At 46.3% G+C, this 26,658-nt stretch overlaps 1 protein-coding gene and 1 long non-coding RNA gene across 2 annotated transcripts in view; one reads left to right on the top strand and one right to left on the bottom strand.

The window, feature by feature from the left end:
• KCTD1 (potassium channel tetramerization domain containing 1) overlaps positions 1 to 26,658 on the top strand; it is a 214,721-nt gene that overhangs the window by 10,596 nt on the left and 177,467 nt on the right. The window lies entirely within an intron of this gene.
• Positions 2,786 to 26,658, bottom strand: part of LOC138844036 (uncharacterized) — a 92,017-nt gene continuing 68,144 nt past the window's right edge. The window contains exon 3 of the long non-coding RNA XR_011379377.1: positions 2,786 to 3,123. This is a non-coding gene — a long non-coding RNA (uncharacterized lncRNA). The remainder of the gene's footprint in view (positions 3,124 to 26,658) is intronic.

Here is a 26,658-nt window from a genome sequence, read left to right on the forward strand (position 1 = left end):
AAGACTAGACTAAATTACTGGAATTGCTAAGACTAATTCTATGCATCTGATCTCCCATCATATGGCGCTGAGAAGGAGTAAACAACTTCTACACAGCTGCCTCACCAATTTAACTAACAAGCTGCAGGAGCTGATCCTGCTCCTGATTGGAGGAGGGCAGCGTGCTCGGCGTGTGGGCAGCAGAGCAGGGATTGATGGAAGAGGACTATAAAGGAGGAGAGAGGGAGAGAGACAACATGGACCAGCAACATCTGAGGAACACCTGAGGAACCCCTGAGAGAGCTGGCCGGCGGTGTGCCGCCCCTCCGCAGAAGCGGGGAAAGTGGCAGGGGTGCTGCCCCTCTGCAGAGGTGGGGGGACCGGCAGCAAACCCCGGAAGGGCCAGGGAAAAAGAACAGCGCAGGGTCTGGTGTTGTTCCTCCGTGAGTGGGGGAGCGACACAGGAACTTCCTCTGGATCTCCCACATGGGTGCAGGGGCCAAAGCACTGGCACTGTCTTCTGCTGCTTTCCCAGGCACATCAGCAGGGAGCTGGATTAGAAGTGGGGGCAAGCAAGAGTCGAACCAGCATCTATAGATGCTGGCATTGCAGACAGCAGCTTTACCAGCTCTGCCACAGCACCATCCCCAGAAAATATGATCCTAGACCTGCCTCTGGTCCAACTCATTCCCCACTTAGTGGCAGTAGCCCAGGAGGCCATGACCAATGGAACCATTAAAAACCTGCCACTCTTGCACATTACTGTGGCAGGAGCCAGGGCTTGAGTAAGTGACAGCAAGCATGAAGGCTGTACAGTCTTCCACCCTTAGAAAGCAGGGGCATTTCTTATATTTTTATTCTTCCAGTTAAACCTTTGTCTTTATGCAAATCTTCGCACATTGCTGTTCTTTCATTTCATGCTATTATATCTAAATGCATTAGGACCTAAGAATATTTCTAGCTAAAACTCAAATCATTTCAAAAGCTCATTTAGCTTTGCATAATTGTCCAAGGAGCATTCTTTGTTTCTTTTTCTCTGTTAAAGAAAATTCTGAGTCAAAATGCATTGTAGATTTTAGGCTGAGATTCAGATCTTACTTTTGAAAACAGGCACCCAAAATCCTTTCAGAGTCATACTTTTTTTTTCTACCTGTTCTACAGTGGAAGTGCTCATCACATATCAGAGTTATTTTTGACAGCTCTTCTGCAAACTATGTCTGGTAAGAATATTTCCAAATTATTCTGCTGAGGAGTGAGACAGTTACACCTATACCTTCTGATCTGCTTCTTTGTGAGGCCAATAACCTTTGATTAAGAAACTGGGTAAAGTGCTTCTGAGATTCTCTGTGAATAAAGCTCTTGGCAAATAATTGCTTTCAACGTCAGTTTTTAGGTATGAGTTTAGGCAGCCACACATATAATACAGATTCTTAGGATCAGGTTTTGCTTCTTTAATGATGGTAGGGTTTTCATAAAATTTATCCTCTCTTCCTTTTAGCATTGCTGTCTATCTTTCAGCCTCTTAAATTCAAATCCATTTCCTTTTCTTCCTCTTCCTCAACAGCTTGATAAAGAATGTTGGAAAGGAGTGAGCTCCTGCTCCATGCTAACTAGCAAACATAACAGCAAGAATAACCCAAAAACACAGTCGATCCAACCTCACTTTTGTTAGTATTTTGAGGTGACATTAATTAGCCCAAATTTAAATACTGTGATCTTGCTGTGCATATTTCTAATGGGCTCACTGTTTTTCTTCTTTATTTCCACTTCACAGTCATATGACATAACTTCAGCATTACCACAGTGCCCATCCAACTCCTTGACAATTAGTCTTTCCCACTTGTGAATATGAATCCACTTTCCCAAAGTGTCTTCTAGCTCAGTGGTTCTTGAACTTGAGTATGCATCAGGACTGCAGGAGAGTTTTTAGTAATAATCTGTGCTTTGTTTTTAAAGATGCATTTATCTGTTTGAAAGGCAGAATTACAGAGAGATGGTGAGATGGAGAGAGAGATCTTTCATTTTCTGGTTTACTCCCCAAATTGCCACAATGGCCGGGGCTATGCCAGGCCAAACCAAGAGCCAGGAGTTCCTCCAGGTCTCCCATATGGGTGCAGTAGCCCAAGCACTTGTACCATCTTCTAATGCTTTCCCAGTCGCCTTAGCAGGGAGCTGGATGGGAAGTGGAGCAACCAGAATATGAACCAGCACCAATATGGGCCGCAGGCATCGTAGGCAGCAGCTTTACCTGCTAGGCTACAGCACTGGCGCCCAGTCTGTGTTTTAATAAACAGATTCCTGGCTGCACTTGCAGAGTTGATTATTAGATCGATTTGGAGTGAGGCCTGAAAATGTGCATTTCCAACAGGTAGGTTCCTAGAGGATGCCAGTGCTGTTCCAGGGACCTCACTATGAGAACCTCTGTTATTAAGGAATGGGAGACCCTAAAGGTGCTCCTTGAGGGAAATCAAAAAGGGTTCATCAGGGGCTCGCATTGTGACACAGCAGGTAAGCCACAGCTTGCCATGCTGGCATCCCATATTGCAGCACCAATTCAAGTCCTGGCTGCTCTATGTCCAAGCCAGCTTCCTGCTAATGTGCCCAGAAAAGCAAGCAGAGGATGGCTGAAGTGCTTGGGCCCTTGCCATCCACGTAGGACACTGGCCAGAGTTCCAGTCTCCTGGCTTAGGCCTAGCCAAACCCTTGCTGTTGTAGGCATTTGTCCAAGCAGGTGAAAGATTCTCTCTCTCTCTCTCTCTCTGTGTGTGTGTGTTGCTCTGTCTTTCAAATTAATCTGAAAAAGAAACATTTTTTTAAGATTTTATTTATTTATTTGAAAGTCAGAGTTACATAGAGAGAGAAGGAGAGGCAGAGACACAGAGAGAGGTCTTCCATCTGCTGGTTCACTCCCCATTTGGCTGTAACAGCCAGAGCTGTGCCGATCCGAAGCCAGGAGCCATAAGCTTCTTCTGGGTCTCCCACATGGGTTCAGGGGCCCAAGGACTTGGACCATCTTCTACTGCTTTCTCAGGCCATAGCAGAGAGCTGGATCAGAAGTAGAGCAGCTGGGACTCGAACCAGCACACATATGGGATTCTGGCACTGGAGGCAGCAGCTTTACCTGCTACACCACAGCACTGGCCCCTGAAAAAGAAATTTAAAAGGGATTCATCAATCAAACAAATTTGGGAAACACTCTGCCCCACTTTGGAGTCTTTTGAAGTATTTTAAAGATCTTTTAAATGTCTATTTTTATCAATGTGAAAGGCTGTGTGAGAGAGAGACAGAGACAGACATCTCTTTCATCCACTGGTTCACTCCTGAAACTTCCACAACAGACAGAGGCGGGCCACGCTGAAGCCAGGAGCCAGGAACTCCGTCTGGATCTCCCATGTGGGTGGCAGAGGCCCAAGCACCTGGGCCACCATCTGCTGCCTCCCAGGGTGCATTAGCAGGGAGCTGGATGGGAAGCAGGTAGCCAGAACTCAATCTGGCACTCCAGTATGAGAGACAGGCGTCCCAAGCATCAGCTTAACCTGCTGAACTACAGTGCCCACCCCGATACTGTAAAGATTTTAAGTGGCCTTGAAGTTTGGGTATTCAGTTTTCTAACTTGCATTTCACCACAGAGCCTTTTATTCTGTCAGAACCAATTAACTGTCAGAACTAATATCCCTGGGACCCTTGTTAGGGAAGGCTGCCTGGCGCCACCCCTCTCACCTGTACAAGGATCTTGTCAACAACCCACGGCCATGGACACATGAGCCCTCTCCAGCTCCACAGTCGGCCACCCTAGCCTTCTCATTCCCATTAAAACTGCTCATGGGACTGGCACTGTGGCACAGCAGCTAAGGCCACCACTGTGATGCCAGCATCCTCTGTGGACACTGGTTCGTGTCCCAGCTGCTCCATTTCTGATCCAGCTCCCTGCTAGTGTACCTGGGAAAAATCAGGGGATGGTCCAAATGCTTGGGCCCCTGCTATCCACATTTGAGATCTGAATGAAGCTGCTGGCTCAGCCCTGGCCATTGCAGTTGTCTGGGGAGTAAACCAGTGGATGGAAGATCTCTGTTTCTGTGTCTCTCCCTTTCTATATATAACTCTGACTTTCAAATAAATTAATTTAAAAAATGCTGATAACCCAGGGTGATCTCAGTTCCTCATCGCTTCCTTGTCAGTCAACACCCCTGCCTTTCTTCCTTATCATTGCTCTTCAGTCAACCTGGGTTCTCCCTACCGCTGGCCCGGGCACTCCAAGCCAGGAGCCAGGAGCTTCATCTGAGTTTCCATATGGGTGCAGGGGCCCACGCACTTGGGCCATCCTCTGCTGCTTTTCCCAGGCCATGAGCAGGGAGCTGGATCAGAAGTGGAGCAGCCAAGACATTAACCAGTGCCTATATGGGATGCCAGCATCCTGGGAAGTGGCTTTACCCACCTGCCCCTCACTTAATTCTTTCATCAATGCCATTACAAAAATCATTCATCTAACCTGCCACTATGGAAGTGGTGTTACCATGCCAAGTACTATTCTAAGTCCTTAACATACATCAGTGAACAAGGGAAAATATTTAGGATCTCATAGAGCTTACGTTCTTGGGTGTGGGAGCTGAGAACTTAATCTGATATGATTAAGTGCTATGCAGACAATTTTCTTTAAATATTTATTTATTTGAAAGGCAGAGTTACAGAGGCAGAGGCAGAGAGAGAGAGGTTTTCTATCCGCTGGTTCACTCCCCAGATGGCTGCAATGGCCGGAGCTGTGCCAATCCGAAGCCAGGAGCCAGGAGCTTCTTCCAGGTCCCTGCAGGTGCAGGGGCTCAAGAACTTGGGCCATCTTCTACTGCTTTCCCAGGCTATAACACAGAGCTGGATCAGAAGTGGAGCAGCCAGGACTCGTACCGGCACCCAAATGGGATGCCAGCACTGCAGGCAGTGGTTTTACCCACTACACCACAGCGCCAGCCCCTTTACAGACAATTAAAACAGGGGTCAAGTGAGGCCTCCACAAATAGGTGACATTTAAGCCAATGTCTGGATGGCAATCACTGTAGCTCGCCTTACTGGCCCTTTGTTACTACAAGCAAAAGCCACCTTCTTCATTAACTTTTCAAGTCGGTCCTCATGGAGTCTGTTGTGGATCTTTTTACTCTTCTCAGATTCTAAATCCACCCCCTTACCTATTCCCAACACAATCAGCCCCCCTCCCCAGCTCCTCCAATCCTCTTTTCCTCTCCTGATATTCTTACTTGCTGTCTTATCTTTCTTCTCTCCATGCTCCCTTATCTTAGCCTGCAACAATTTGCAAAACAGCCCATCTGTTTGCATCCCCCAAATTCATATGTTGAGGCTCTGTCCTCTAGTGTGACTTCATTTGGAGATAAGACCTTTGGGGACAGCACTGATGGTAAATGCAAGCTCACTTGCTCTGTCTGCTCACACCCAAAAAGGCCACGTGAGTACACAGCAAGAAGGCTGTGCAAGCCAGGAGGAGAGGCCTCACCACACACGGAATCAGCCAACATTTTCTTCTTGAGTTTCTCAGCCTCCCAACCAGGGGACCTGCATTTCTGTAGTTTAAGCCACCCAGACTAAGGTCTTTTGTTACAGCAACTCCAGGTGACTAATACACACATCGTTCAACAGAAAGCACCTCTGCTTCATGCTTCCACACCCCTTGCCCCCTCATGCTGCCACATGCCCCCTCCTGCCCACCATAGTCCTCTTTTTCTGCCTTCCTCCCTCCTCCCCTGCCCATAGACTGTGCTCTTCCAATAATCTTTCATTTTCTTTTTTTAAAAAAGATTTATTTATATATTTAAAAGGCAAAGTCATACACACATGGGGTGGGGGTGGGCATATCTTCCATCTACTGGTTTGCTCCCCAAATGCCTGTTATAGCCAGGAATGGACCAGGCCAAAGCCAAGAACCAGGAACTCCATCCAGGTCACCCACATGAGTGGCAGGAACCACTCATGTACTTGGGCCATCATCTGCTGCCCCTTGGGATATGCACTGTCAGGGAGCTGGATCAGACGCAGAGGTGGAGCTTGATCCCAGGCACTCCAATATGGGGTGCAGGGTCCAAGCAGCAGCCTAAGCTGCTGTACAGCAGTGCCTATCCCGCCTTTCATGCTAGTGTGTGTTCTTGTGCCTTTTCAGAATGAGACAGCATTACAAACCACAGGATGGGATGTGTTCTAAAGGATTTGTTTTTAATTTCTCTTGGGATTGTAACTTCTGCAGTCTTCCAATGTTTCATGCTACTTCACTGACCTTACCCACCAAGTTTAATCTCTGCTTGTCACTGAAGGTGACCACATTTCTTGGTGAACGTCCCTTTTTCATTTATTTAGTTGAATGTTTTACAACAATTTCAGGTCATAGAGAGTTGGTGTTGCTGCATTTTGTGTTTCTCAACATCAGCACTATATGGTTTTCTTTTTGTTTGTTTTTGTTTTAAGATTTATTTACTTATTTGAAAGGCAGAGTTACAGAGAGAGAGAGAGAGAGAGTTACAGAGAGAGAGAATCTTCCATCTGCTGATCACTCCCCAAATTGCCACAATGGCCAGAGCTGGGCCCATCCGAAGCCAGGAGCCAGGAGCTTTTTCTGGGTCTCCCATGTGGGTGCAGGGGCTCAAGTACTTCAGCCATCTTCCACTGCTTTCCCAGGTGCATTAGCAGGGAGCTAGATAGCAGCCAAGTCTTGAACCAGCACCTATAAGGGATGCTGGCACTGCAGACTGGAGCTTTATCTGCTATGCCACAGCACTGGCCCCAGCATTCTAAGTTTCTTACCAGTTTCCAGTTGTAGTCATACTAGCGCTACACAGGAGTAGAAATTTAAAAATTAGAATTTGGAAGAAAGCTAATTCTTTTTAAGAAACATCCCCTCCTAAATTCCACCTTCTCTTTTTAGTGAATGAGAATCCCACCGCCCCTTGTTTGTGTAGTGGAATATTGTCACAGACACCTGCCCTGCATACAAGATCTCTGGGGGAAGCACAAGTGTTATTGTTTCCTCACATGGACCTCTGACATCCAGACCCCTGGTCACTCCTCTGAAAGACAGGTGATAAGAGAAGGGGATGGGGCAAGAGTAGGAATTCACTCCCACTGTGGCCATGGATTTTTCCTAAGCTTCTGTGCTGATCATGGGAGTACCCGGGTTTACCCATGTTGCATGCCCACAAGGAAACAAACAAAAAAAAAAGCCATCTGGCATTGTAGTGATTCAAGAACAAGCTCAAGATTCCATAAGGCACTGAAGAGTGGCAGGCACAGAAGGGAAGATTTGATGAAGCAGCATCTATAAAGCACTTTGTATAGTGCCTGGCATGGAGGAAGTGCTCAGAAAACAATAGTCATTATCATCAATGGCATTGTCATTGGTATTATTACTGGTAGTCACTAGTGACACATGAACACCCAAGTACACATATACATTTGTACACGAACGAGGATTCTTTCTGGCTCCAAATGGAATCTGTGAGTCTCAAAGGAACTCAGGGTAAAGTTCCACTTGAGTAGGGGTCTCACACCTGCTGTCCTAGCTGCCTACAGGCTCTGAAAAGTCACTCCGTTCTGTGCAGGAAGAAGGACGTGGAACAGCCTACACGTGGCCTGATCCCATGGGTTACTGGATATCTACAAAGAGTTAAGTGGCTAGGCAAGCAGGGCATACCAGAAGGCAGGCTCCAGGGCTGCTGGGGTAGGGGTTGTTATAACTTGGGGGCGAGGCACTTTGAGGCTACTTCAGTAGAGACCAGCGGGGAACAGAAGAAATGAAGCAAAGCAGAAGCTGAGGCTCAGCTCTCGGGCTGCCTGGGGAGCGTTCAGCAGCAAAATGCCAGCCCAACAGGGAAGAGCACGTCGTGGGAAGAATTCACAAAGCTGTGACGGAGCTAAAAAGGGCAGAGGAGCTTCTGGTGTACTGAGGAGGTATATTTTTAAACCTCCAAACTGCACAAGTAAAATATTGCGCTCGATGCTGTGGGTGATAAGCACCAGGCACCTCGCTATCAGGCTCTATGGGGCTAGAAGGAAGTCAAAGCCCCCCACGCTCCATGTCCTCCAGTCTTGGAGTCTTGGGGGGGGGGGAAGCAAAGTAAATGGTGACCTCAACAGCTCAAGCTCCAGCCAGTTGGGAGGCTGGAGAAGGTGGAATAAGTGCTCACCACTGACAGGTCTGGGCCATGCAGTGAACCAAAATCAGCATGTAATGGTTTTGAAAGGCTGATGAGAGACTGGTCTAGCAGAACGGGGTTAAGGGAGTAAAACCGTGGGTTCAGTTTCTTCCTCCCATCCCACCCTGCCTCTGCAATAGCGAGACACCGTTTGTCACTCTCTAAGATCCAGATGCCCCAATATCACCCAACTCTGCTATCCTTGGGCTTCTGGGTGCCTGGCTCCGCTTCATCTGCAGATACCCTTCTTCTTTGCAGTGGCTGCCTTCCCAGGAAACCTCATGTCACTCCCTGACTTCAGTGCCAACCAGTGCTCCTGACTCCGTTCTGTTTTCCATCTGTGTATCTGTACCTGCCCACTGAACACCTCCACCTGGAAGACAGCACAGTTTTCCAAAGCGAGTTTATCTCCTTCCAGTTCTCCTGAAATGGCTTTACCATCCATCCAGGTGCTCCATGCAAAATCCTCATGATTTTCTTTGACTCCTTCCTTTCTCCTCCTAGACACACAAAGACACATACATGTGTAGGCATGCAGTGCAGACAGCCACATGTGTACACATACATGTGTGCATACACATACACACAGAGGCACTGAAGTCTGCTCTCCATACCTCCCAAAAGCCTCCCATATGCATCCCCCTTCTCACACTTGTTCTGGTTCTTTAGTCACCTCTCACACGGTTCACTGACTGCCACAGCCACCATGCTTGCCTCTTTACCACCTCGGTGTGAACTATGCCCCATCTGCATAGCTCCTCCCTTCAAAACCCCATTCATGAGACAGGTATTTGGCTTACAGTTAGGATATCAGTTAGGACATCCATGTGCCACATCAGAGTACCAGGGTTTAAGTCCTAGCTCTGCTCCTGACTCCAGCTCCCTGCTAATGCACACTCTGGGAGGCATCTGGTAATGGCTCTAGTAACTGGGTGTCCACGACCCTTGTGGGAGACCTGGATGGTATCCCCAGCTCTCTGCTGCAGCCCTGGCCACTGAGTGCATTTGAGGAGTGAACTTGGAGATGGAGGAGCTCTCCCTCTCTCTTTCTCTCACTGTCTCTTTGTATGTCTCTGTCTTTTAAATAAACAAATAAAAAACTCAAAACAAAACATCTTGTTCAGAACACTGAATTCCAAATTCTGCTTGAAACAGAATCTTCCATCCACCTAGGTAGGTATGTGGGCATCGTTGTATACATGTGCAACCACCCAACAACAGTCAGGCCCAGGATCCAAAGACAGGAGCTGGAGCCTGGTTGTCCGCCTCCAGAGCGTCCTCTTCTGGTGTCCACAGGGCGTTTCTTCCTGGACCCCTATGGATACTAAACCCACAGATGCTTAAGTCCCTAGTTGAAAATTGCATATGGGGCAGGCATTTAGCCTAGCAGTTAACACACTTGTTAAGATGCCCACATCTCTTGTACCTGGGTTCAGTAGCCAGCTCCAGCTCCTGACTCCAGGTTCCTGGTAGTGCAGACCCAAGGAGGCAGCAGAGATGACTCAGATAATGGTGTTCCTGCCTTATGTGAGAAACCTGGGTTGAATTCCCAGCTCTGGCTTTGGCCCAGCCCAACCCTGACCATTGCAGACAAATACTTGGGGAGTGAGCCAACACCCAACCCCACCCCACCCCTGCCACCCCTAATGTGTGTGTTTGTGTTTGTCTCTCTGCTGCTCAAGTAAATAAATAAATAAATGTTTTTTTTAAAAAAAGAAAATGGCAGGGCCTGGCTCCGTGGCTCACTTGGCTAATCCTCCACCTGCGGCACTGGAATCCCATATGGGCACCAGGTTCTAGTCCCGGTTGCTCCTCTTCTAGTCCAGCTCTCTGCTGTGGCCCGGGAAGGCAGTGGAAGATGGCCCAAGTGCTTGGGCCCCTGCACCCACATGGGAGACGAGGAAGAAGCACCTGGCTCCTGGCTTTGGATCGGCACAGAGCCAGCTGTAGTGGCAATTTGGAGAGTGAACCAATGGAAGGAAGACCTTTCTCACTGTCTCTCTCTCTCTCTCACTGTCTGTAACTCTACCTGTCAAATAAAATAAAATGGCAGTGGCGCCGTGGGTTAAGCAGCCACCTGCAACACTGGCATCCCATTTGGGAGCACTGGTTCGAGTCCTGGCTGCTCTGCTTCTAGTCCAAGTACTTGGGCCCCTGCCACTCGTGTGGGAGACCTGGATGGAGTTCTGGATTCCTGCCTTCAACCTGGACCAGTCTTGGTCATTGCAACCATTTGGGGAGTGAACAAGTAGATGGAAGATCTTTCACTCTGTATCTCTCTCTATCGCTCTGCCTTTCAAAAGAAATAAAGAAACCTTAAAAAAATGCTTTTAATATCCTTTGGCTAGTGAGTAGAGATTTGGCCTTGGGGTCAGGAAGACCCATTAAGAAGCTTTGACAATTGTCAGTAAGAGAGATGATGAAGTCTGTAAAATAAAAGTTACAGGGGCTGGCATGGTAAAGCGGGTGAAATCACCCCTTGCAACTTTGGCATTCCATATGGGCACTAGTTTGAGTCCTGGCTATTCCACTTCTGATCCAGCTCCTTGCTAACACATCTAGAAAAGTAGCGGAAGATGGCCAACTACTTGGGCCCTTGTAACCACAAGGGAGACCCAGGCTCCTGGCTGGGAGTTCAGGCTCCTGGCTTCAACTTGGCCCAAGTGTGGCCATTGTGACCATTTGGGGAGTGAACCAGCAGATGAAAGATCTCTCTGTCTCCCTCTCTCTGTGTGTAACTCTACTTTTAAAATAAAATGAATAAAATCTTTTGGGAAAAAAATTTTTAAAGTTACCAAAGGAAACTAAGCAAAAAAGAAATTGGCATAATATTTGCATACAACTTACTTGTGTCTTTCTATATACTCTAAATCATCTCTAGATTACTTATGCCATCTAATACAATGGCTATGCTTTGTAAATAGTTGTACTATATTGTTTAGGGAATAATGGAAAGAAACAAAGTGTGTGATGAAGTTGTGGGTGCAGCGCCTGCAGGTACAGTAGGGTGATTGTAATCATATACAAAATCAGTAATGTGAGAGGGCCAAAAAGTCAGTTGAGAGGTAATGGCAGTATGAGGCAAGAGGAGTGAGGCTTTGTCCCAAGGTGTCCTGGCACTTGGAGACAGCACCAAGAGCTCCATTCCTGACCTCTCTCCTTGCTGCCCTGCATTGTGCTTCTCTGCATGGGTCCAGTGACTTCCACTAGTCTTTGTGGAATCACACAGCTAACTACTAAGTAGTGCAGATGTGATTCAACTCCAGATGTGATACAACTAACCCCTGCATAGGGACACCTACCCAAGCTTCCCCTACTGTGCCTGCTGCTTCAGCCAAAATAGCCAAGAAATCATGGGCCTCCTCATTATAAATGCTGGGGCTGACAAAGGAAACAGTATGGCATTGCTCATCCTGGAGATATTCTCTTATTTTACATTTTGATTTGTTATTTATTTGAAAAACAGACAGGGAAAAAGAGACAGAGAAATGTTCAATCAACTGGTTTACGCTCTAAATGCCTTGGGCCAGACTGAAGCCAGGAGCCAGGAATTCCATCTGTGTCTCTCCCACATGGGTAACAGGTACCCAAGTACTTGAGCTATCACCTGCTGCCTCCCAGGATGCACACTGCCAGGAAACTGGAATTGTAAGCAAAAGCAGGACGTGAATTTGAGCACTAAGGTACGGCTGTGGGCATCCTAAGTGACATTTTAACCACTGTACCAAATGCCAGCCCAACTCCAGGAATATTCTTACAGATATATTTTAAGAAGGACTTTAAGTGACCAGAGAAGCTGGTGAAAGAGGAATAAAATGTTAAAGGGGAAAAAAAAGATACTCAGCTGTCTAGGAGATTATGCCTTAAGGCTATGAATAGAGTGAACTTGGCCTTGAATTGGAGAAAACAGGAGATTTGGCGTAAACGTGAGAAGTTTCTCTTACATAACAGGTTGCAGAGCTCTGGAACTTCGTTACCTGCTGGGTCAATCCAGCTGGGAATCCAAACTGGGTGCAAGAAATTGGGATCTATTGGTGGCTGATTGTTTGGCAACTGAATTTTCAAAACAAACTTGCTTCAATGAGGGTACTTCAAAAAGTTCATGGAAAATGGGGATAAAGGTTGGCTTATCTGAGTGCAAAATACCTTGAAATCCATCACAAAGGGATCCAATTATGGAAAAATGCGTATAATGGAAAAAGCTATACATGGACCCCAAAACCTTTTACATTAGAATAAACTTATTTTTTAATTCCCATCTCTACAAACTTTTTTAAGTACCCTTGTATTTGGGAGAGATTTCCCTAACTTTTTAGATGACTCTAGGGAGAACCAACCTAGGATCTTGGACTGTCTTCAATAAGAGTCTAAAATTAAAAAATGATAACATTAACTACAGTGTACTCTGCACCAGCATCATCTTCATCTTTGCAACGGTTAGATGAAGGAAATATCATCCCCATTCTTGGCATGAGCAAACTGAGGCACAGGGCTGACATAATTGTCACAGAGTCACACAGCTCAGGTCAGTGATTTCCAAAGCCAATCTCTTTCCATTCCAGAAACTGCTTTAGGGTGGGCTTACCTCTGCGTGCGGACTTACATGCAAATACCTCCCTAATACTTTGGTGTTCTAGAGTCTTCTCCAATAGCAGAAAACCAGCCTCCCCCCCACTGAAGCAGAAGGGCCGCCTGTCAGTTGAAAGGGCACTGAGCTTTTTAGTGATGTCCCAACTTCACTCTCTTTCCTGTTCCTGAAGTCGGCAAGGGGAGGGTGACCGTACTAGGTGGGCTGCCCCCATAATAGAAGCCTTAGCACATTTTGCATTTCTGCCCACACCCTCAGCACCTCCTCCTCGCCATGAGCCTCAGTACCACCCCCAGCAATCTGGAGAGTCCTTCTGCCATTTGGGAGAACATTCCTCGCTGCTCACAGTCTCTGGTGTGCACGTGCAGCAGAGTTAATACTGGGGCCAGGGCTTGGCAGGAGCCGGTGAGACCCTAATCAGAAGCAGAGCAGAGGAGACAGAGTTGGGAAGGGAAGGGGGAGTAGAGCTAAACATGGAAGATGCATGGAGAGATTTCTGAGTCCTATGCAAAAATACAATAATGATAATGATAATTACAAACCCCGGACAGCATTTGAAAGCTAGGAGGAGCATTTTGGATGTCAGGAAGCACGAGGTAGGTGGGGGCTGAAGTCATCAAGGTGCACTTGTGGTTAGCAAGACCTGCCAGGGAGTGTGGTGGGTGATGGAGCAGGCTCTGCAGGGTTCAAGTCCCTGCTTCACCCCCTACCCCCTTGGAACCATAGGAGAGGTACTTACCCTTCATGAACCTGTTTCCTGTTCTCTCTCATGGGGTGGGGGATGATAACTTGAGAACCTGAAAAGGAGTTCCAAGCACCTACTGGTGAGGCTGTGATGGGCCCAGCCCTTGGATGTGCAGGGCTCTGAGGAAATACTTTTCTATGGGGACCCACTGGTTACAAACAGCTTGAGTCAGTCCAGATCAATGTGCCAGCACCTCCTGGCTGCTCAGTCTTGCCCAGTTCTATGAAAGAAATACTGCACCTGTGGCTGGCTGGAACCATCTACTTGACCCATGGCCCTCCTGGAACCAGGGTCCACACACAGGGCCAGGGATGGTCCCGTGAGCAGGAGGCCCTCAAGCCCCTCAGTGAAAAGATTCAGCGCTCTGCAGGGGAGCGGAGGGTCCGGGGACTCGGCTGCAGGCACCGGCCATGACGAGGAGGACTTGGAAAATGCCAAGGGTGTCAGTGTGGTGTGAGGGGTCCTGGGAGGCACAGGGGCCCAGCTTGCCCAAGTCAAAGGCAGCAATGTTCCCGAAGGAACAGAAACATCACCACAGAACAAAAACCGCGATCCAACAAGTTACTGCATGGCCATGCCAGAACCAACCAACCGCAAGGCCACTCGTGACCAAGGACAGCACAGAAGCCAAAGAGGACACCCCGGGACCACAAATGAAAACTACCCCCTTTTCATTCTCTTCACTGTTGCTTCTCTGTTCAGGGTGGTTCCAGCCCCTTGCAATCTTCCCAGGTGAACAAATGATGGAGAGGACCTCCAGTCCTCGGATAGCCCTTGTTCCTGCGTTACCCCAAGTGCCACACTAGCCCCTCATTTCCTTAACGCCTCCATAGACTTTCCCAGCCCAGAGGCGGGAGGGAGCACCTCACCCTAGTTCCCTCCCATGATTCCTTGGGGTCTGCTTTCATTACTGCAGCAATACATCTACTTTCGTGTGGCTGGAGGTATGTTTCCAGAGGTTTTTGGCTGGTGGGCTTTGACATATCAGAATCTATCTTACAGGGGAAGTATAAGAATTGCTCATCACCATGCCTCAAGTGTAAAGCACTGTCATTATTTGGGGATATTTCATTGTCTTTGTAACCCAGTCCCCAGGTGCTCATCTAGGTAGCTCCTCGCCATGCAGTCACTGAGGGCTGTGGACCAGTAACCTTGGCAATGCATGGGCCTTGTTGGAAGTACAGATGCTCATTTTCCACGCAGCACTGAGTTTAGTCCAAATGTGGTTTTGAACAAGGTGCCCAGGGCACCTGTGTCACAGTCAAGCTGGAGAGAGAGGTACTGTGCTAGCTTAAGAGGCCCTTCCCATCCACATGCTCAGAACAGAATGGAGGAGGCAGGATGATGATCACCACACCGGCAAATAGCCACTCAGACAGGGATGAGATGCCAGGGGATTATCCAGCAATGGGTGTGGGCAGGCCAAGTGGAGGGGTGCATGTCCCAGTCTGGGGGATTCAACTTACTTATCTTCATGAACCACTCTAGTAGCAGGAGTGTGTAGGCTGCACCTGCAATTTCATATTTACATCGTCTTAGTTTCTCACCCCAGCCCTGTGAAGCAGGCAGGAAGACTATTATCAAGCCCATCTTTTAGGTGTGAAAATTGAGCATCAGAGAGACACAGGGTTTTTATTTAGTTTCTCTTGGTTGCCAAATGGTGGAGACAAGTGGATCAGGGACCAGGGTGAAGTGAATGAGACACTTTCTCATGCACAGCTTTTAAGGAGCACCAAAAAAAACTCCAAAACTAAGATTAACAATATTTTTAAATCTATTTACTTGAGAGACAAAGAGAGGGCTCCCCTCTTCTGGTTCACTCTCCAAATACCTGAAACAGCCAGGGCTGGGACAAAGCTGAAGCTGGGAGTTGGGACCACAATCCAGGTCTCCCACGTGCAAATCAGGAACCCCAGTTACCTAAGTCATCATTGCTGTCTCCTAGGGCCTGCAAGTGCTGGAAGCTATGGTCGGAAACTGGAGCCAGGAACCACACCAGGCACTTCAAAACAGAGCACTCAAGTGACATTTTAACCACTAGGCTAAACATCCATCCTTCTAATGCTTTTTTAAGACAACACTTAATCTCTTAGATTTTCATATCATCAGTAAAAATATTTATGTCTTCTTTTCAAGTGTTTATCTCAATTACTTTACTTTTTTAAACTGTATTCACTAGATCTTCAAAGACAAAGCTGAATTGTAATGGCCATGGCAGGCTTCCTATCTAGATCTTGATGTTAAGTGAAATAGTTTTTGGCAGAGGCTTTTTGGGGAACTACATCTATTACATTTTATTGATTTCCTTGTAGTCATACTATAGTTAGAATTTTATTAGTGCTGTCTGCTCTGTTGACTTGGATGTCTTTTAGGCATCATAAGGCCATATTAATTTTCTCCTTTAAGTTGTTGAAGTAATATGTTAATTTCCTGATTTTTTTTTTCCTGGAATAAACCCTATCTGGATTATTGATATGGCATTAGATTCTACTCTATTTAGAAAGCTTATATCTTTATAAATAAAATATGTCTTCACAAAAGAGGTTTTGATAAATTTCAGTGGGAAAATAGAGATTATATTGTCTGACAGGAACCTGGAATATTATCACCACCAATAGTGTCGGAGATGTATATGTAATGTTGGGGAGTTATCAAGGTCACAGGACAGAGACAAGTTTTCAAAAATTCTAAATTTTCATGTGAAGGCTTTATTTCATCATTGGCAACACATCCTACCAGTTACTTTCCTCGAGGTGATATGTGATTTGTTTTTAAGGAAATGTCTGCCAATTACCCAGGCCTTAATAGTCACAGCTTATCTGCCAAGTTTTCTTTCCAGTAAAAATGGTGCTCCGTGTAAGAGTGACCAGTGCCATTCGAAGCTCAGTCACAGCTGCTCGTCCCTGAGGAAAGCTGCATCCTACAGTGGGAGTGGGAGTGCTTTCTGCATACTGCCCAGCTAGCAACCCCGAATATTAACGAGACGTACTCAAGGGTTCAGATTTAATAAAATTAATAATGTATCCTTCACTAATGCATGTTTTTCCCTTGCTTCATGAAGGACATCCTAAAGTGAAGCTTGAATTTTTTTTTTTTAATTTTTAAAAAAATTTATTTGAAAGGCAGAGAGAGATTGCGAGAAAGAGAATTCTTCCATCCACTGGCCGCAAATGCTTGCAAAAGCCAGGGCTGAGCCGAGCCAAAGTCAGGAGATGGGAACTCCATCTGGGTCTCCCACGTGGGTGGCAGGGCCCCAGGTACTCGTGTAATCACCTGCTGTCTAGCAGGAAACCGGAACAGGGAGCAGAGCTGGGCCTTGACCCCAGGCATCTGCTAGGGGATGTGGGTGTCCCAACTGGTGGCTTATCTGCTGTGCTGAATGCCTGCCCTGAAATGTACTTGTTCAAGAAGTGAAAAAGACAGTGACCCCTGGTATAGTTTGGTGTCATGGTGTTTATTAGCGAAAGGCGTAAGCATTTTACCCTCCGTTACTTTTTCACTATTGGTGTGTTAATGGGATGCAAAAAAGCAAATAGCATCTTAGTGCTATTATGAGTACAGCTTTCACCTTGCCGTTCTCCTGGATAGGTCTCAAGGGACCCCCCCCCCCCCCAGGGCTCTATCAACTACATTTTGGAAACCTCTCCTCTAGAGGAATTAGTGTCCTTCTCTGTGCCTGGAAAGGGCCAAACTTGTGCTCACCTGGGGTCTTTGCACATGCTGTTCCCTCTGACTGGAATTCCATCCCACAACACTTTGCCTGATCAACGGTACTCCTCCCCCTTGAAATTCCACTGGCCAAACTAGGCTCAGCAGTTGTGTTACGTGCTCTTGGTGAACTTCGATTTTTCTTTCTTTCTCTCTTTTTTTTTAAATGGATGGTGTGCTGGATTTGATCACCTATTTTTTTTAAGATTTCTATTTATTTATTTATTTGAGAGGCAGAGTTATAGGACAGAGAGGGGGAGAGACAGAGAGAGAGGTCTTCCATCTGCTGGTTCACTCCCTAGATGGCTGCAACAGCCAGAGCTGGGCTGATCAGAAACAAGGAGCGTCCTCCAGGTCTCCCACATGGGTGCAGGGGCCCAAGTACTTTGGCCATCTTCTGTTGCTTTCCCAGCCTGTAGTAGAGAGCCAGATCAGAAGTGGAGCAGCTGGGACCTGAGACAGCACCCATATGGGATGCCAGCGCCCCAGGCCCAGACTTAGCCCACTATGCCACAGTGCAGGCCTCTAATTTTGACATTTCTATCATAGCACGTCTTGCAACACTCATTAACATATTATTATCTGTATGTTTATCCATTAATATCTGCTCCCCAAGAATCTAAGCTCTGACCCTACCCACCTGATCTGTCTTGGTATCCCTGCACCTCGCATTATTTAGAGTGTTATATAGTCAATTCACAGCATCTAGTAAATGAACGAGTGTTTTGCTTCTAACTGGCCAGCTCAGGTGGTCAGCTTGCAGGACTAAAGTCAAGGTCACGAGCAGCTCCTGTGTCACCCATTGTCCCTCCCCAGCTTTTATTCTGCAAACCTGCACTGCAGATAAATTGGGACAAACGATGCCGGAGAACAAAGGCAGAGCCATCAGCACCAGCAGGAAAAGCATTGTTAACTTCCTCTCTCAGCCTCTCTAGGAGATGTGTGGGCATCTGCAAAGCAGAAAGACAGCTCCAGCATTTCCTGATCATCTGAGACCTCTATAAACTCCCTGAGATTGTGAAATCTTCCTAACTTATTCATGTACTGAGAGTCCCCTGGTCCTTCAGCAAATACACACGCTTGCAGAACCTCGAAAACTCATGGGAAGCTCTCCAACAGTTATGAGCCACAGTTTAAGAAACCTCTGAACTAACAGAATTATCATTCTGTCCCAGATTTAAACTGAATTGTGATGATTATAGCGTAGACTCTGCAGTTCTAGTTGAGAGGGCAATTTAATTAGAAGCCTTTTTCTTCAGGCCCTTAGAACCCCACCATATCCCAGCCCCCCAAAAAAGAAATCTTTAGGATGAAATTTCTAATGCTGTCTCTCAGCCTAAAGGTATGTTTTCTTGTAGAAAGTTGAGTAAGATTTCATTGAGGCTATTTTTAAAACCCAAGGAAAAAGGCAAAAAGGGGGATTTCACCTCTTAAGAAATTACTCATTTTTCTTCCCAAATGCAAACTGTTTTCCTTTAGAACTTTCCAGTTGCGCTTCATAGTGCCTTTGGTGTGTTTGGAGAAAGTTGGTTGAGCTGTAATGAGGTTGTTCACAGAACGTGTGCTACTCAGATGACGATTTCATTGCTACTCTTTAACAAAAAGTCTTGCATAGAAATGGCACCTGGGGAATTAGGATCAAAATCAGATCTATGAATGAAAGGTTGTGTGTGTGTGTGTGTGTGTGTGTGTGTGTGTGAGAGAGAGAGAGAGAGAGAGAGAGAGAGAGAGAGAGAGGTGCATTAACATCATACTAATAAAGAGTCTTTGGTCAACCACTTGGCCTTTTGCTGGAAGTGACCTTAAAGTTGTTAAGTCCAGGTCTTCATTTTACAAATGAAAAAACTGTGATTCAAGGAGTTACGAAACCGTTTTAATCTGCATGAAAAATCAAGGACTAATACTGAAGCAGGTGTCTTACATCAAGAACAGACTCACACAGCAAAAGGAGATTCTATGGCTGCTTTACCATTTGGGAGGGAGAGGAGGCCCCCTAGCCCAGGGAAGGTTGAGATTCTCACCATTCCTGGCAGATCACGTGATGGGAAGTGGGGTGGGAACCAAAGCATCCTCCTGGCAGCCCGCAGATCCCCAGGGGCTCTGGTTTGTCTTCTTTCAGTGAAGCACAGAGAGCAATTCCACTTACAAGTTCCCAGGCCTGGTGCAGGGACCAAGCATTTCTTCCTTTATGGATAATTATGTATGGTCCTGGATTCTACCACGAGTGTCCAGGAATGTCTAGATGAGGTCACACATGCACTAATAACCCATCATTCTTCCCAAATTATATCACTAAGACTAGTGACATGCATGAAGTTCAAATGCAGCACCCAAACCTAAATGAAAGCAAATGCTACTGGTTTTCTGGGTGGTGGTTGCTTTAATAATTTGTTGCCCACAACTAATTTAGGCTACAATCAGTTGACCAAAGATATATACCTTCATTACATTAACATTTCTGTGGAGAATTCCGGTTCCAAAATGGAATTTTTCTGGAACCATGACTAATGCGTGGAGACAGTTAGTTGCAGAGTTGGATTGTGGTGTAATTTACAATGATGTTATAATATGGGTTGAACCATGTGAACTTGCTGATGTTCAATATTTTTGACCCCACATCAAATTATGGTTCCTCACAATTCAATCTGATACATTAAAACACCCTGGTGGAGAAGCTGTGACTCTAGAAGCATAGTATGTGTTCACAATAGTTAAGCTTTTTGGCACTGAGCTTTTGAGACAGACACAGCAAAAAAACATAAGATGCTCTCAAAGACTAGAATCACATTGAAGAGTCAGTAAAATCATAAGAAAAATCAGAAGGCCATAGAAGACACGACCTGGGAGCTAGTTTCCAAGTTCCAGCTTCCAAGTGCAAAGGAGACTATCACCTGGAAACACTGTAGTCCAGAAGGGAAGGCGTCCTTACCATAGTGAGGAGAAGCCTAGGAAGGGCATAAATTATACCTTGAAATCCTACAGAGGTTTGTAGGAACAAGAGAACATTAAGGAACATTAAGAGAAACAAGTACCATGACTTCCTATCACTTTCTCCCCTTGCTCAACATCTGCACCTGCTTCCTGTTTCTAGAATCCATCAAGCATTTCCCTGCCATGGGGCCTTTGAACTGGCTGTTCCTGTGTGTGAAATCGTCTTCCCCTGGACCTGCCCATGACTAGTTCCTGTTTGTCTTGAAAGATCACCTCCTTGGAGAAGGCCCTTCAACTACCCAATCTAAAGCAGCCTTCCCTCCTCAGGCCTTCCCTATCATTTTATTTTCTTCAAAGAATTTAGCGACATATAACATGATCTTGTTTATTTATCTCTTGCTTTTTGGTTTGCAACTTCCAAGCCCTACTGTGGAAGGTTAGCTTTATGAGAACAAGGGCTTTGCCAAACAGTACATGGCCTAGGCTTAAGCCATTAGGATGCCCTCAACTGCAAGCAACAGAAAGTCCTCATCAAACTAGCTCCAACAGTAGAAGGATTTCTCTTGGCTTCTGATACTATGAAGTCCAGTGCACGTGTCATGAAGGAAGGATCCAGTCTCTTTCCACTGTGCTTTCCACTGTGTCACCTTCAGCCTACACCTTGTGGTGGCAAAATGACTGTAGCAGTTCCAGGCTTCACATTCATACATATGTCATGCAGGAGAGGGAGGAGCTCTGCTCTGGAATTCAAGAGTCCCAAATGCACTGTAATAGGGTCACTCTGCATGCTCTCTCCCCGCCAAAGCAATGATAATGGCCAAGGAAAGTGAAAGTATGGGTTGGCTAAGCCAGGGTGGGTTATAGGGAGGAGACACAGAAACCAGAAGGAAATGTTGAGTCCTGTTAGAAAGGGGAAAAGAGCAGGAAAAAGACTCCTACTACATCACCACTAAACTGTAAACTCATGAAGATGCCTGAAATCTTACTCTAGTACAATATGGAGGAACCATGTTATAAGGCGGGGGGAGGGGGCGGTGCTGTGGCATAGTGGGTAAAGCTGCAACCTACAGTGCCAGCATCCCATATGGGCACTGGTTTGGATCCTGGATGCTCTACTTCCAATCCAGCTCTCTACTATGACCTAGGAAAGCAGTGGAAGATGGCCTGAGTCCTTGGGCCCCTGCACCCATGTGTGGACTGGAAGAAGCTCCCGGCTCCTGGCTTCGGATTGGAGCAGCTCCGGCTGTTATGGAGCTGTGCTACCAGCAGGCACTGAGACTGAAAGAGAGAGATGACTTTGATGTGGAACAAGCTGAGTCCTCAGCAGATAGCCAAGTGAAGACACAAAGTAGGAAGTGGCAGAACCCCAGAATTCCAAGCCTGGTGATATCTCAGTCCAATGCTTTCCCAAAGTGAGGCATATTTTAACACCCCAAACCCTCTCTCTTCCTCTTCTGCTCTTCCCTACTTATTACAACTTCTTTCTCCTCTGCCCTCCCTACTCTATTTCTTTTTCTTACTTCTGTGGCCTTTAGTAGAGAAGTTCCACAGCTTAGAATCCATGGTTTTATTGCATTGAAAAACGCTGGTCCTTAATCGGTCCTTTATGTTTGCAAATAGGAAAAATATACCCCCGAGATGCTAAATGGCTTACTCCAAGCCACACAACTAGTTGGAAAAAAAAAAAAAAAAAAAAAAAACCTTGGCTGGAATTCATGTCTTTAGAATTCCAGTTTGTGGACTCAGCCCATACTCAGTATAGAAGTACAGGTCAAGCCTGGGTCTAGAGAGCCAGAAACCCATGAACTTCTTGGTTTCTTTCTGGGGCCCTTTTAACTCTCCTGTGAAGAGTTTACAGAAAGTACACAAGGACTTTCTGATGCGTGTTTAGTTGCTATTTAGCATGGATTAAAATATGCTTTCTGGGATGCATGATGATACTATGAAAGGAGTTGGACCTTCCAATGCCTTTTAACAAGAGAAATTGTATTTTCAAACCCAATTTGTGTTAAGAGAGACTTCTTTAAAAAGAACAGCAGCAAAAACCATAAATCAACAGGTTGGCATTCCTGATGGCTCTGCTCTGCCCCCTGGTGCACATTTCCCAGTAGCACACGTCTAAAGGCTGCCTGCCATTGGGGTCCAAGGTGGGAGGAGACTTTTTCCTTTCACTGTTCTCTCCCTACAAAACCCTTCCTTGCCTCACTTTCCCACGTGCAGTCCAGGTTACAAGCTGGACTCCTGGAGAGCGTGGGGTTTTGTGCAAACATGAATTACTCCCCTGATTTTTAGCTATTCATTCAGCAAGTACCTACCTGTGGAACAGGTAGGAAGTGCTGAGTTCAGGGCTTAAGGCAAATGTGGCCGCTGATAGCACAGAGCTTCCAGTCTCACTGGGAATGCATACGTTGATCAAGTCCTCGCTGGTGTGATTTTTGCCATGAAAGGGGACCAGAGAGACGAGAAGAGCAGTTAATTACCAGGAGATCCATTCACACTCATCTGAACTAGCAAGCAGCAGCTCTGTATTTAAGAAGAAAGAAAAATGTACCCAAAATTAGCTTCAAAAGAACTTAATTATTAAGTGTAGCTTTAATCAGGAATTAATATATGTATAAATATGTAGTGTACGCTCATATATGTGTTTAGATGAGAGAGTGCCCATCTGCTGGTTCACTCCCCATACACCTGCAATGGCTGGGGTTGGGCTGGGCCAAAGCTAGGAGCTGGGAACACAGATCTCCAACATGGGTGACAAGAACCCAATTACTTGAGCCATCGCTGCCGTCTCCCACAATCTGCGTTACCAGGAAGCTGGAATCCCAGGGATGCAGGTGTCTTTCCCACCAGCGTAAATGCCCACCTCAAAAGTTCTTTTTGCATTGATTCGATGGACATCATATCAGGGTATGGGGATGAGTATTATTTAGCCAGTGAAGTCACACCACAATCCTCATCTTTTCTTTTAAAATTGTTATTATGTTTGCAATTTGTTTGTGTTCAGCCATAAACCGATGTCCAATTGACATGTTCCAGTTTTTTTTTTTTTTTTTCTGAGAGTCACCTTTAGCAAGTGCAGACTCAAATGTGACTTTGGCATGCCCAGCCTCCCAGAGAACAGCTGAGGATGATGGGTCATAACCAATAGATAATCGTCACCAATTATGGGATGGGATTTTGCTGCAATAGTCAATTCAGTCATCAGTCCCCTCACTCCAGAAAATCAGAGTGTCTCCATTGTGATAGGGGCTGAAGACAGGAGGAAAGAAAGAGCCCACAGCACAGAAGCTCCTGTCCTTACTCCAGGGGCTCAGGCGGAGCCCTGCAGGGAGAGACACAAACAAGCAATTACAGTCGGGCAGAGTTTGCTTATGAAGAGTAGTTTATGACAAGGACACTGCACACACTATATAACTATTTTATATTTTATATATACAAGTACACTTGTAACTATTGAGAAAAGAATGCAAAAGGTTTTGGCTATAAGCAACAGAAAACACAAAACTGAAAGTGACTTAAATGGGAAGGCCACTTGTCCTCTCCCATGACAGGAGGCACAGAGGAGGTCATCCTAGAGCTGGTGAAACTGGTAACTTGCCGTTCTCCGCCCTGCCACTCTCACCATGCTGCCAGTGCCTCGCCCCCGTGGTCCAAAGGTGCACACAGAGCCACGTCCAGAGAAGAAGGGGCATTTTTTTCTCATGCTTGTTTTTCAAGCCTCTGCCTGCCTGCAGACATTTCAGGTCCCATTGTCTGGGATTTGAGTCTCATGGGCAAGCTTGCAGCAATCCCAGGCCCAGCAAAATGAGGACTGCCTGGCTGGCAACTCAACTGCCAGGCTCCCTCCAGCACATGGCTGTGAGAATTGGGAACAAAACCATGTTCTAATGACAAGGAAAGGGGGAGAAAGGGCTGTTCTTGGACAACCTGGAATGTCAGCCACAGCAGCTCTGTATCACCTGCACAAACAAGTGACTTAACCAAAATGTTATTAGTGTATCATTGGCAGGTAATACTACAGAAAATTTTCATTTTTTTTCTTTTCACTATTCTATTTACAAAAGTGAGCATATATTCTTTTTTATGATCACAAGTGAAATCTATTGACAAAGTCAGGTACAGAAATACAATACTTTGACATAATCGTTAAGGAAAGACTCTACAAAGTTTGAAATAGGTACGCAAGTAGTAATTACTCTATTTCCTATGCCAAAGGAGCTTTTTTTTTAAAGCATTTGCTTTTTTTTCTTTTTACAATTTTTTTAAAAAAATATTTACTTATTTATTTGAATGGCAGAGTTACAGAGAGGCAAAGGCAGAGAGAGCGAGAGTGAGAGAGAGAGAGAGAGAGATGTCTTCCATCCACTGGTTCACTCCCCAATTGGCTGCAATGGCCACAGCTATGCCTATGCAAAGTCAGGAGCCAGGTGCTTCTCCCAGGTCTCCCACATGGGTGCAGGAGCCCAAGGACTTGGGTCATCTTCTACTGCTCTCCCAGGCCATAGCAGAGAGCTGGATTGTAAGTGGAGCAGCCAGGACTCAAACCGGCACCCATATGGGATGCCGGCACTGCAGGTGGCAGCCTTACCTACTATGCCACAGCACTGGCCCTAATATTTATTTTATTTATTTGAATGACAGAGTTACAGAGAGAGGTAGAGACAGAGAGAGGTCTTCCATCTGCTGGTTCACTCCCCAGATGGCTGCAGTGGCTGGAGCTGAGCTGATCCAAAGCCAGGAGCCAGGAGCTTCTTCAGGGTCTGCCATGCAGGTTTAGAGGCTAAAGGACTTGAGTCATCTTCCACTGCTTTCCCAGGCCATAAGCAGAGAGCTGAATCTGATGAGGAGCATCTGAACATGAACCCACTACCCATATGGGATGCTGGTACTGTAGGTGGAGGCTTAGACCACTAAGCCATAGCGCCAGCCCCTCTTGGTGTTTATTTTGTTTTTGTTCGTTTAAAAATTTATTTGTTTATTTGAAAGCCAGAATTACACAGAGAAAGAAGGAGAGGCAGAGAGAGAGAGAGAGATCTTCCATCCGCTGGTTCACTCCCCAGGTGGCCTCAACGATCGGAGCTGCCCCAATCCGAAGCCAAGAGCCAAGAGCTTCCTCCAGGTCTCCCACACAGCTGCAGGAGCCCAAGGACTTGGGCCATCTTCCATTGCCTTCCCAGGCCACAGCAGAGAGCTGGACTGGAAGTGGAGCAGCCAGGTCTCGAACCAGTGCCCACACGGGATGCTGGCACTGCAGCCGGTGGTCTTCCCTGCTACACCACAGCGCCAGCTCCATTGCAGTTTATTTTGAAAGGTGTTTCACAGTAAGGGCTGTACTGTCCTATTACACCTAGTAATAGCTTGGTTTTCTTTTCTTTTAGATTTATTTATTGATTTGAAAGGTAGAGATACAGAAAATGAATGAAAGGGCGAGGGAGAGGGAGAAGGTAGAAAGGAGAGAGGGAGAGAGGGAGAGAGGGAGAGAGGGGGAGAGGGGGAGAGGGGGAGAGGGGGAGAGGGAGAGAGAGAGAGAGAGAGAGACTCTTCCAGGTGCTGGTTCACTCCCCAAATGGCCACAACAGCTGGGGCTGGGTCAGGCTGAAGCGAGGAGCTTCTCCAGGGTCTCCCACATGGATGCAGGGGCCCAAGGACTTGGACCATCCTCTGCTACTTTCACAGGTGCATTAGCAGGGAGCTGGGTTGGAAGTGGAGCAGCCAGGACTTGACCCAACACCCATATGGGATGGTGGTGCTGCAGGCTGAGGCTTTAACCCGCTGTGCCACAATGCCAGCCCCCACCAAAGGGGCTTAATGTCTACGCAAGATACACTAAAAATTTTTGTAAACAAAAAGCATATATATACATATATACATACATACAACAAACAGCTCACCTGATTTTTTTCTAGTACTGGAAATTAGAGATTAGGCTGGAATCGACTGTGCTAAATTTGCCAAATAGACAACAATTGTGCAAGAATTCAGGGAGGGCAGAGGCTGTGCAGAGCCTCCCTCTAGAACAGGAATAGGGAATCTTTTTATCTGCCAAGGGTCACTTGGATATTTGTAACATCCCTTGGGGGCCACACAAAATGATCGACTTAAAAATTACCCTGCTATAGATCTCTTGAATTGCAAGTCCCAGCTATGGTTGCCTGGGAAGGGCCAGACCAAATGACTTCATGGCCTTCTATGGCCTGCAGGTTGGATGTCCCCCACCCTGGCTCTAGACACAAGACACGGCCACTGGCTTTTCATGGAGGATTATAAAAATGCTGATCTGCTTATTCTTAAAGAAACCCTGAAGCTGGCAGTTGTTATAATTCATAAAGGGAAATAACCAGCAAAAAGTGCAACATATCTATGTACAATTTCCCAAATGTCAATAGAAATGAAGTTACTTTAATTCTCAATAACAACAACCCTGATTGGGAAGACAGTCCAAACAAAACACAAGCCTGATGTGCAATACAGCAAATCCTGTACACAGTAGTATGTGAAATTGGCCAACAGACTCCTTCTTG

The sequence above is a fragment of the Oryctolagus cuniculus genome, chromosome 10, assembly GCF_964237555.1.
Source record: "Oryctolagus cuniculus chromosome 10, mOryCun1.1, whole genome shotgun sequence".
In the NCBI taxonomy this organism is placed as follows: domain Eukaryota; kingdom Metazoa; phylum Chordata; class Mammalia; order Lagomorpha; family Leporidae; genus Oryctolagus; species Oryctolagus cuniculus.